At 47.8% G+C, this 12,336-nt stretch overlaps 1 protein-coding gene across 1 annotated transcript in view; it reads left to right on the top strand.

Annotated features, from left to right (window-relative positions):
• The first annotated feature begins 6,124 nt into the window (after positions 1 to 6,124).
• Positions 6,125 to 12,336, top strand: part of SELP (selectin P) — a 37,527-nt gene continuing 31,315 nt past the window's right edge. Inside the window, exon 1 of the mRNA XM_053391195.1 lies at positions 6,125 to 6,429. The gene's annotated coding sequence lies outside the window, so the exon portion shown is untranslated. The remainder of the gene's footprint in view (positions 6,430 to 12,336) is intronic.

Raw genomic sequence — 12,336 nt, 5'->3', positions numbered from 1 at the left:
TGGGCATCTTCCTCTCTGCTTTCCTGTAAATATTTCCCTCCCATTGTGTGTGAATTCACCAGACCAGTTCAAGGACTGGAGGAGAAAAGGTGGAAGAAGACGAGGACCCCACACTAAACCCTGGATGTGGTGACCTTGGTGGATGATGAGAACCCACAGCACAGTCCGGCTTGAATAGCTTATTCCGCCTGGGGCAGCCGATGGGTGTTCTCCTTGGTTTGGGGGCATGGCAGGGAGCTGGGAGCCGTGTTCCAGCCCAGGCTGCGCATGTCCTGAATATGCCCAGGCACACCTGCTTTTCAGTCCTACCCAACTTGGCATATAGATATCCATGAAATTCTAGGCTGTCCTGTTTCCACATGGGTCAGGGCCAGACTCCATCTCATCCTGTTTCTGTGAAGAAATCTGGAAAATTCCTTTAAAAAATATCCATATGAGGAAGCAAACTTCGGAAAGGAACTGTGAGGTTGCCTGAGGGCTATGGCACCTGCTGGGCATGCCATGTAAAGAATGCGAAAGGTTCTCCTGGGGTTGACGGCATTGAAGAATACGTGGTCCCTTTGCACTGAAGAAACATGGCCACCCCCAGGGCTCCATCTGGGCTGTGGGTTTTGTAGGGAACTTGTGTTCCAATCTGTACATGGGTCTGGCCAGAGCAGGTCCAGCAAATCCACTTGGCAGATCCCATCTCCATTACCAACACCAGTAGGACAGGGGCCGCAGAAGTTTCCCTGGTGGCTGTTAGAAGGCATCTGACACTGGACTCTCAGGCTGGATCGCTCTCTGCCCCACTGCCTCCACGTTTAGTGTTGCAAAGAGGACTGGTGTCAGGAAGCCCATCGTTCCCTTGTTACATCAACGTGAACCAAGGAAGGCAAATTCGGTCCCTTGAAATGTGTGCAGTTCACCACATGTTGCATGTGCTCAAATACTGCAGTTTCAATTCCTCAAAGTTCCAGGACAACTGCTGCTTTGTTCCCAGGAGAACAATGTAATTCAGGAAGGTAAATTGGCTTCTCCCATGCCTTAGTGCTTAAGGTAAACCTTTGTCTTCCAGCTGAGTTACCTTTGGGATTGGATGGAGACGTGGGGCAGCTGTGCTGATGGCAGGGGAAGGGGCTCCAAAAATTCAGGATAGGAAATGTGATTTGTGTGGTGCAGAAGGACAGGATGTAACAGAGTATTGCAAACCACACAGGAAGCCCGTCAGTGCAGCGATGATTCTGCAAACCTTGCAGTACAATGATAACAAACTTTGTTCCTATGACCTTGAAATCCAGATCCATACTACTCTTTTCTATTATATATACTAGTTTACTGCAATGCCAGACCATGTCAGGGCTGAACATGTTTGCTTCCATATTGTAATCCAGTGCATGCTGTAGACTCTTGAAAAAGGAGGAACATTCTAATTTTCATAGTTGCAGCGACAAAATGCTTAACAGAGAAGGCAATTTAAGGACATTTTAAGAAGAGACACTTTATATTTCTCCAATGAAAATAGGGACATCTTAAGGAAAAGTGTGACCCCCTGGACCAGAGCACGCCAGCCACTCCTGTCTTCCACTGCCTCCCGCAGTTTGGTCAAACTCATGCTGGTAGCTTTGAGAACACTGTCCAACCATCTCGTCCTCTGTCGTCCCCTTCTCCTTGCGCCCTCCATCTTTCCCAACATCAGGGTCTTTTCCAGGGAGTCTTCTCTTCTCATGAGGTGGCCAAAGTAAACAACAACAACAAAGGAAAAGCGGGACATTCCAGGATCAAATCAGAAACCAGGATGGCTTCTCTAAATCAGGGACATCTCTGGAAAATAGGGACACTTGGAGGTTCTGACACTTGTCCCACAGAGCTTGAGACTAGGGCTGGGGAGATCCAGAATTGGGCATGAAGCATACTTGGTGACCCTGAGCCAGTCACTATCTCCTCTCAGGCTCAGTCACTTCACAGGGTTGCAGAGAGGACATAGGAGCCAATTCCTAGGGGCTGGGGTCCCTTCAGCCCCCCCAAACTGTTTGAGGGGCCCGGGACCCTTACAAAATTGATGGGCATTGCCATTCAAATGGTGCATGTGTGCCACATTTTGTGATTGATTATGTGGGGTGGGGCTTACCTGGACTTCCCCACCCCTGCAACCCTTATGTATGTGCACTGCTGATGGAATAGAGGAAAAGGGTGGGGCTGGCTTGAGCTGCCCCAGTGGAACTTACTTTTAAGCAGACACGCATGGTTCAAACTGTGGATGCTTCAGACTGTAAGCTCCACCAGTTTCAAATACAAGTGTGCTCAATCTGAATTCTTATACACATGCTGTCCCATTCAAGTCAGTGCGAGCACACAAAGGGGTCGCTGCAACCCTTTTAAAGTGTTAAAAGTGGGAATTTAAATCCCATAGGCTTCCAAGACAGAGCTCAGTTTCATCCACATACTTATACCCCCAGGAGAGTGTCCTTTACAAAATGGCAGTGAATTATGTGCTTTGTTTGAGCACAGGAACACGGTCAAGCATGGTGCCCCATGCCAATAATATTGTGATGTGGTTTTTTTGAGGGGGGGGGTGCTGTATGCCTGAGTCCCTTCTAATTTCTGGATCCAGCAAAGGTTAAAATCTAATGGAGAATTCAATTGTTGGAAAAGCCAGGCCAGCTTCATGGTGGGTTAATGGTCCCTAAGTGTTGGTTCTTAAGGAAAGTGGCTTTGTGCCAGAGGGCAAACGGGTGGGTGGGCTCCCTCCCTCACCTGGCTGGTAGTGAGAAGCACAATGGGCAGAGCTGTGTGTGCTTGAGCTGGGCCAGAAGCAAGCAGAAGCCAGAGTGAAGAACATGCTTCTGGAATCCAAGGATGTGGCTATGGGAGACGCAAAGGTGTCCCTAGGCTCCCTTGGCAAGGAGATATACCAGCTGCCCAGAGCAGCGGGGGTGGGGTGGGGGTGGGGGGGCTGGACAGACGGACAGGCTCCTAGCCAGTCTGAGTGGAGAAGCACGATTTTTGCCCCCCCCCGGGAAGAAGCAAGTCCTAATGTAGGCTCAGGGTGTATATATGTGTAAATAAACCATCTATCCCAAAGACACCACAGTCTCCACTTTCTCTGCTTCTGAGGACACCAAACTGTCTTCTGGGTAAGTGCCTACAATGCTTGGAATCTTGCACCACTCAGATACTGGGGTGGGGGTGGGGGTGGCATGTAGCAATACGAAGAAAAGAATAAGGAACTGGAAGTGTGCACCGTAAAATGAGCACTGGGCTATCAAAAGTAAAATGCAGCTTCCCCACAGTGTCCATTATGGTCCAGTGTTTGCTTTGGGTTCAACATGCTGCAAATCAGGAATAGGGAACTTTTTTCAGCCCAAAGGTCACATCCCATTATAGGTAGCCTTCTGGGTCTGCATGGCATTGGTGGGTGTTATTGGCATATGCCCACACCCTTGGCAGTGTCTTCTGTCTAAAGTGCTCAGCCATTTACAATTCACTGCCATCTTGTAGAGGATACTCTCCTGGAGATACAGTAATTTTTTTTTTAATGTTTTGGCCACTGTTGGCATTATTATATTACAATAATAAACTATAATGGATGGAATTCACTTTACCAGTCCCATCAGCGGTTGGAGGATGGATGGAGGCAAATGGATTGAAGTTGTATCCTGACAAGACAGAAGTACTGTTTCTGGAGAACAGAGGGTGGGCAGGTGTGGGGTCCTGAATGGAGTAACTGTGCCCTTGAAAGACCAGATGTGCAGCCTGGGAGTCATTTCGGACTCACAGCTGTCCATGGAGGTGGAAGTTAATTCTGTGTCCAGGGCAGCTGTCTACCAGCTCCACCTGGTACGCAGGCTGAGACCCTACCTGCCTGAGCCTTGTCTTGCCAGTACGGTACATGCTCTGGTTATCTTCTGCTTGGACTACTGCAATGCACTCTATGTAGGGCTACCTTTCAAGGTGACTCGGAAACTACAACTACGGTAATTCAGAATGCAGCTGCCAGAATGGTGACTGGGAGCGGCCACCAGGACCATGTAACACCAATCCTAAAGGATCTACACTGGCTCCAGGTATGTTTCTGAGCACAATTCAAAGTGTTGGTGCTGACCTTTAAAGTCCTAAATGGCTCCAGCCCTGTATACCTGAAGGAGTGTCTCCACCTCCATCGTCCAGCACCAACACTGAGATCCAGCTCCGAGGTCCTTCTGGTGGTTCCCTCACTGCGAAAGGTGAGGTTATAGGGAACCAAGCAGCAGGCCTTTTGGGGATTACCTTTTTGGTAATCCCAGCAGATTTCAACTGGACAGCTTGTGATTTTTAACAGACATCTGAAGGCAGCCCTGTTCAGGGAAGTTTTAAGTGTGTGGTGTTGTATTGTGTTTTTACTATTTTTTGTTGGGAGCCAGCCAGAGTGGGTAGGGCAATCCAATCAGATGAGTGGCATAACAACAACAAACAACAACAATAATAAATGCAATGACTTCTTGTGTCCTCCTCTCCTCCCTCCTGCACCCCCAAATGGATGTGGAGCAGTCAGGAGAACCCCCAGAATGGTTCTTGGGGCAAGACCGGGGGTATCACTCTATCTGGCAAGCTGGAAGGCTTGCACAGATAGAAGAGTGCAATGTTGATTTCACCTTGTGTTGTACTAGTGTTTATTTAAACACCCCAAAAGTTACACCCCAAAGATATATGTTAAACCATAAGTTCCATGGTTCACAAAATTGTATTCTCCAGTGGGAGGGGGGCTGGTGGCCATTTTGGAAAACGGTGTTGGCAAACTTACACCCCCCTACGCAGGATCCACCCTTTTTAAAAATTATTAAATTACGTCACCAATATTGCCTTCAGCAATGACTTACCTATCAAAGTCTGTTACGGGGACTAGAGGACTACAGATCCCAGACCTCCACCAGCCATTCTCCCCAAAAGTTTCCATTTGAAATTCCAGCAGCCATTAATAAATGAATAATCATATCCGTTTGGGGAATTTCAGCCTTCACATATCCAAATAAAGTAACAAGCAGGTCATAGGTTAAATTATATCCCGTCATTTCATTAATATTTTCCAAAACACTTTCTCAGAAAACGTGTGCTATATCTGTCCTCACATATCTGAACTTCCAAAATCTGTATTCTGCTCCTGGATATAATTATATACAATGCAATCTTTTAAGTGTCAAATACTACCTAATTTTTTTCTTAGTGGTAGTATTCACTTATTAGTGAGTTAATAGCATGCCTCATCTAAAAATAAAGTAATATATATTCATCCACTAATATACACTATTAAATGTTTCAACATTGCTGGCTTCTTTTCATATCTTAGTATTATCTAGTATAGTTTGGGACAGAGTTACTTGAAAGTCTACTTGATCCCATACAAAACTGCCCAGGAATTAAGATGTGCCTCAGAGGCCTTGCTTTCTATCAACTTGTGAAATCAACCCAGATGGTGAGCATGAGAGATAGGGCCTTTTATGTGGTGGCTCCCAGATTGTGGAATTCTGTTTAGCTGTTTTATTAGGGAGGAATTCAGTGACAGATTGCTCTGTCAACACAAGTATTTCTGCTTGTCTGATAGAATGATCTGCACTCCCCTCCCCTCAGCCTTGCTGTTCCAAGGGTTCACCCAACCTCTTCCTTGAACCAGTTTGGAGGGCATGGGAGGAGCAGAGTTGGGGAAGGCTTGTATAATAGCATCAATAGAGGATGGGTGATCCCAGAGTCACGAAGGAAAGCAAAAATAACAAAAATGTTGGACCCCATGGGAAGCAGATATTAAATGCTCAATAGAAGCCAACAACTGAAAGAGAGTCTTTGGCAGAAGACAACCTTTTAAGACTACCTTGGCAAAAGTAAAGAGCCACATTTCAATTGGTGCACCATTTGTACTATAAATCCTGGAGATTTCACAGGATGAACTAGCAGTAGTCTTCCCAATGTTGGCATGTTTGGAATCCTATTACTTTTGTGATCAGAATGCCCCAAAGTCCAGACTTTCTGGACAGAGGATTTGGGGATAATTTCAGGCACTGTTTCTACTATCATTGCCCTGACCCAGTTCTAGCACTTTTGTCTAGTATGGAATGGGCAAGGCCATGAGGCCTTAAGATTGTCAGAGGCCATAAAGAGGCCAAAAGCTTCTACTAGGGTGCAAACTGAGTCAACAGAGCATGGGGAGTTGTTTTATTGGAGAAGTAGACACACCACAGTAGACTGGTTACCAAAAGTGAGTACTTAACTGAAAATGTGAGCATTATTTGTGCTTATCAGCAAATGAGCACTCACCCTCAGACCCCTGAAATAATGCAACCACTGGTTTTTATTGTTTAAATAAAGTTTATAAAGAGAAAGAAAGAGAAGGGATTAAACGAAGAATCTGCTAAAATGGGGAGCCCTGAAATAGCCGGCCATCAGTTGAGGTGAAGAGGCACAACTTGTTCTGCTAAGGTAACTAGTTATATGGGAACATGTTTGTGCTGTTTTCTGGCTGTTTTTAATGCTCCTGCTGGTCCTTATTGTAGCTTACTTGGAAACATGTAGTAACCATTATATATTTTCTCTCTTAATTTGCTTGGATTCAATCTGGCACAAGGCCTGCTTACATTTCTGGACTCCTGGATTGAAAAGGAGCTTCCTCCTTTTGTTTGCTGGTGAACCTATCTATGGCGGGATGAGTGTTTTGGAAATGAGAGCTGAAGTGTGTGTTTCTTTTGTTGTCATTGGAACGAGCAGCGTAAATTTGGGGGGAGTAGATTAAATCAAAGACACATATAGGAAAAGCCATCCAAGTAAAAAGAAAAAGCCAGGAAGATTCACGTTTCATTCTCGCTGCTGTAGTAAACCTGACTGTAGATGACAGCAGAGTTCAGATGACCAAATACTTCTCCACAGAAAACAGTTCCCTCCACCTTGAGAGCAAATGCATCAGAGAAATATATGACTCTCCAAATATGCAGTGGACTTGCATCAGGGACAGCTCGCCAGCTCATTCCTCTGCCCCTCCTAAATTGTTTGGGGCATGCACCTCCGCGTTAATAAATGTGCCATGGTAAACATCAATGCAACCCAGCTGCTGTGTTTTGTTTTAGACTCGGTTTAATACAGCCACATATTTGGTGTCCAGGCTGGGTTCCTTGGGCCTTCTTTTGTAGCATATGGCATCATACCTTCCAAGTATCCTGACTCTCCAGGGACAGTCCTGGAATTAAAAAAAACCAACCCTGGCTTCTGAATTCTTCCCAGAATGTCCCCATTTCCCCTGCAAGTGCTGCCACCACTGAGCTCAGGGAGGAGGAGGAGCTGGTGCTGGTCCCAAGTGGCAGCGGTGACTGTGAGGGAGCACCCCGTTGCCTCGCCACGCTCTCTCCACAGCTGCTGTTGCTGAGAGGCTCATAGCAGCCACTGGAGAGCAGCAGGTGAGTAGCCCAAGAGAGAGGGCAGGCCTGCCCTGGGCGGGAAGAAAAAGAGAGAGCAAGGAGGCTTTATGCCTCCACGTCTAACATTTCCTCCTTCAAAAATTTATTTATTGGTGTGTTTTTTTCCTTTTTATAAGTCTACCAAAGAATAAAATAAAAATGGAATTAAGAGGTTTTCTCAGGACACCGGAGGGTGTTTGTGCTGTGTCCCCCTGGTGTAGTGCTGGTGGCACTCACCCTCCTGTGGGACCAGCATTAAGGTGGCAGAAAAGATACAGGTTGCAGCACCAAAGGGAGCAGACAAAATTGTCTGAAGCAATGCAGGCACGTGTATCTTTGCATGCTCCATTTAAAGCAGTGCTTTTCTTTTGAGGCAGTACGCACTAGTACGCTGCACCGCCATCTCTCTTCCCACCACCACCATCTTGCCACCACTGTCTCTTGCCCACCCACCCACTCCCTCCTTCCCCACCTGCACCTTTGCCGCTTCCTCTGCCACTGCCACTTCCCATGGCTGCAGGCACGGCCTCCTGGAGGCGCTTTGGCGCTACCCTTACAATTGCCAAATTGCCTTCCAAGAAGGTGCCTGACTATTGCAAAAAGGTCCCACCAGAACACAGGACACGGATGGCGCTGTGGTCTAAACCACTGACCCTAGGGCTTGCCGATCAGAAGGTCAGTGGTTTGAGTCCCCGCAACGGGATGAGCTTCCGTTGTTCAGTTCCAGCTCCTGCCAACCTAGCAGTTCGAAAGCATGTCAAAGTGCAAATAGATAAATAGGTACCGTTCCGGCGGGAAGGTAAACAGCATTTCCGTGCACTGCTCTGGTTTTGCCAGAAGTGGCACATGACCCAGAAAAACTGTCTGCAGACAAACGTCGGCTCCCTCAGCCAGTAAAGCGAGATGAGCGCCGCAACCCTAGAGTCGTTTGCTACTGGACTTAATTATCAGGGGTCCCTTTACCTTTTTACCCACCAGAACAGAGGCACTTTGGCATGACCTATTTACAATTATCAGGCACCTTCCTGGAAGCCAGGGGGCAATTGGTGTTCCTAGTGTTTTTCAGAATACTCCTGCCCAGCACAGTTCGTCGGAAGGGTCTTCTTCGGATGATGAGTTGCCACCCCAGCAGGCAGCGTCAACTTCTAAAGATCCAGCCCCGCAGGACAGTAGCTCCCGCGGAGGGAAGCGGAAGGCGAAGAGGAAACATGTGTCTAAGAAGAGCAGGAGAAGAGACCCATCTGATTCCGAGGATGAGACAGGTACGTCTTCTTCAGAGGGGGATAGTGACACGCCCATGGAGACTTACTGGGGGGAAGGGGAGGAGACAGGCGCCCCCCTGTGGGTCCATGAGAGGCGGGCCAATTCTCATCGAAAAACCTTTAATGGTACTCTCGAATGGAAAGATGGGGCGCTGGTGAAGGATGTGAAAGTGTCTACTCACTTATCCACTGATTTTATATTGGGTAATCACCTTTCCAAGAGGAAAAGGGATAAGATTCTGAATGGTGATTTCATGGATATGTTCACGTTGCTCCCGCCAGCACAAATAAAAGGAAAAGGCGAGAAAAAGAGGTATTATGGTAAAAAAAGATACAGGACACCTCGCGCGGAGCGTACATTCGAGAACTGGCTCAATGGATACCAGGTATTCATGGGAATAGTGGTAGGATGTTATCCAAAACGTGGCTTGCACCTTGCATCTTATCTGGCGCATGTTAGAAGGGCTCGTGAGTTGGCGGGAGATGAGGCTGCTATATCGTACGATGAGGATTTCCGTAGGAATGCCTCGCTTTTGTCCTCAACGCGCTGGGATCAGAGGGATAATAACTACTGGATGGAGCATGTGGGGCCTAACATCGAGAAGAAAGCTCATGACCAAGCAAAACCTGGTAAGGTGGATGCCAAGCGCCGGGGGCAATGCTGGGACTTCAATAAAGGGGCCTGCCAGCGCATCTCTTGTAAGTACTTGCACGAATGCAACAAATGCTTAGGCAACCACCCAGCTAGTAACTGCTACAAGGGTAGACAACAGCCCTTTCGAGGCGGCAGGGGTCACCTCCACCAGGGAAGCCGGGGTGTCCCCTCTGGTTCTTCAGGATCTGTCCAAGGGGCATCAGGGAATCGCTTCTAATCGGTCCCTCCTGCTAGCTCACTCTCCAATTAAGCTTCAACCCCTAAGAGCGCTATTAAATTTATACCCTAATAGACAGGCAGCCATTCTTTTAGGGGAAGGGTTTTCTCAAGGGTTCAGAATTCCAGTGGTTTTTACCCCCAATTCCAGTTGCCCCCCCAATCAAAAGTCAGTCTTAGAGAGACCCGACATCGCACTAAAAAAGATCCAGAAAGAAATCCTAGCCGGGAGGGTAGCTGGTCCATTCCAGGAACCTCCTATTGAGCAGCTGCATATTTCACCGCTCGGTATTGTCCCAAAAAAGGCCCCCGGGGAATTCCGGATGATTCACAACCTTTCCTACCCCAAGGGAGCTTCAGTTAATGATGCTATCCCCCAGGAGCTATGCACAGTGAAGTACGCATCTTTCGATCAGGCGGTGAAGTTGGTCCGGAGATTCGGTAGGGGCGCTTTTCTGGCCAAATGTGACATCGAATCCGCATTTCGCCTTCTCCCAGTTCACCCTGAGGACTATCGCTGGTTAGGTTTCAAATTCCAGGGCGCTTATTTCATCGATAAAGCGATGCCTATGGGGTGCTCAATCGCTTGCGCCGCTTTCGAGACCTTCAGCACCTTCCTGGAATGGGCGCTTAAATTTAAAACCGGTTCTGAGGGGGTGGGCCATTACTTGGATGACTTTATTTTGGTCGCAAGTAATGCCGAGGACTGCTTGGCCTTGCTACAGGCCTTCAAGTCCTTGGCCGAGGAACTGGGCGTCCCGTTAGCAAGCGGGAAGACAGAGGGCCCGGTCACCACTTTGACGTACTTGGGTATCGAGCTTGATACAGTTGCCCAAACGTCTCGCCTGCCTAACGAGAAATTGCTGGCCCTAAAAGAGCTTATTTCACAGATGCTGCCCCTGAAGAAAGTGACCCTTAGACAAATTCAATCACTCTTGGGTCATCTCAACTTCGCGTGCCGGGTAGTCTCACCTGGTCGCCCCTTTTGTGGACGGTTGGCTAAACTTTCAGCAGGCCTTCGGTCACCTCATCATAGGGTGCGCCTCTCAAAGGCAGTAAAATCAGATCTCCAGGTGTGGTTGCAATTCTTAGATGGCTATAATGGTATTTCACTTTGGCAAGATAACATGGCCTTGCAAGCTGACTTCCAGGTGCACTCAGACGCAGCAGGTTCCTTGGGATTCGGCGTCTACTTCAAAGGTCAGTGGTGTGCACAACGTTGGCCCTCGTCCTGGCAGGGTAAGCCCATACTGCGTGATTTAACATTCTTAGAATTCTTCCCTATCGTGGTGGCGATTCACATATGGGCTGAACAATTTAAAGACCACAGGGTTTGCTTTTGGACAGACAACCAGGCGGTGGTGTCTGTCCTAAACAAGCAATCCTCTCACTCCCCCAGGGTGGCGTCGCTGTTGCGTTATTTTGTTCTTTCCTGCCTTCGGCTAAACCTATATGCCACTGCCAGATTTGTCCCAGGTATAGATAACAACATTGCGGACGCTCTATCTCGTTTCCAGATGGATCGCTTTCGCTCCTTGGCACCGGATGCACTGCAGCTGCTGCAGCCGTTTCCGGAACATCTTTGGAGTATTGGCAACGAGAAGCAATAAAGGGAGTATTGTCATCAGTAGCACCCTCAACCCTAAGGTCCTATAATAAGGCGTGGTTGGATTTCACATCATTTCGCCAAAAAAAAGGGCTATTCAAGCCAGGCAGGCCCCCGTCTGAATCAGAGGTCATTGAATATCTTGTCCACCTCCGTGACTTAGGTCGAGCCCCCAAAACCCTCAACATTCACTCCGCAGCAATATCATTCTTCTCCGGACTTCCGGGTTGGCGCCATTGTTTAATGGCGGATTCCCTCCGAGCTCCGGAGGGAATCGGCTCCGTAGCGTCTGGGTCTGGCCGCTGCGGCGAAGCGGAGACCCTTAAAATCACAGGCACGGATGCCTGTGAACACAGAGACTCGGCGGGCACCATTTGCGCCCCCCCAATCCGCGACGGAGCCTTTTTAAAGGCTTCGGAACGGAGGCAGGGTGAGGCGTGGTGCTGAGAGTACTCCCTCGCCTACGGAGTGAAGCCGCAAGCCATTGACAGAGAGCGCCAACTTCTTCCAAGACCGATTGGACTCTAAAATATAAACCCGTGAGTAATACGGAGATTGGAACCTTAAAAAATTTTTAATTTGGGATTTGGAACGAGCGGGAAGGGGCTAAAAAGGAAGTCCACCCCCCCTCTTTGTAAACAATTTAAAGCAAAGGACTGGGCAGCTAAGGTCGAGAGAATCTGTTTCTTGTTTTTTAATGAAAGATCCTGACTTCACGGTTTTGACACTACAAGAAGATTTACTGGAGGATAAAAAGAACTTTGGGAGTCGAAATTTCACCCCCCCCCGAGACCCGGGAACGTCCTATGAGAAAGCCTGTTGCATTGAAGATTTTGACAGCTGTCAAGTGAGCTGTTAGTCAGCTAGTTGTCAGCTGGAAAAAGAGAACATTGTTTCTGCTGTTTTTGCTGGTTTATTCGGTATAACTTGTTGAAAATAAGGAGGGCTGATACAAAATAACTGGACTTTTGGTTTTGAGCTGAAAGGAACATTAAGGAACTAAAATCCCCCTAGAGGGGTAACAGGGACACTACATCACAAAAATGGCTGGAGTATGTAAAATCCAAGCAGAATTGGACAGAGCACTCGTTCTCTTGGGAAACTTGCAAGATGAATACAATGCTTTGTCTACAAAGGTATCACTACTACATTGGACAGTAAACAACAGTTTTGAGCCTGATAAGGACTTGAAACAGGAAG

This window comes from Podarcis raffonei, chromosome 6 (genome assembly GCF_027172205.1).
Source record: "Podarcis raffonei isolate rPodRaf1 chromosome 6, rPodRaf1.pri, whole genome shotgun sequence".
NCBI lineage: Eukaryota > Metazoa > Chordata > Lepidosauria > Squamata > Lacertidae > Podarcis > Podarcis raffonei.
This window is presented reverse-complemented; position numbering and strand designations above follow the sequence as displayed.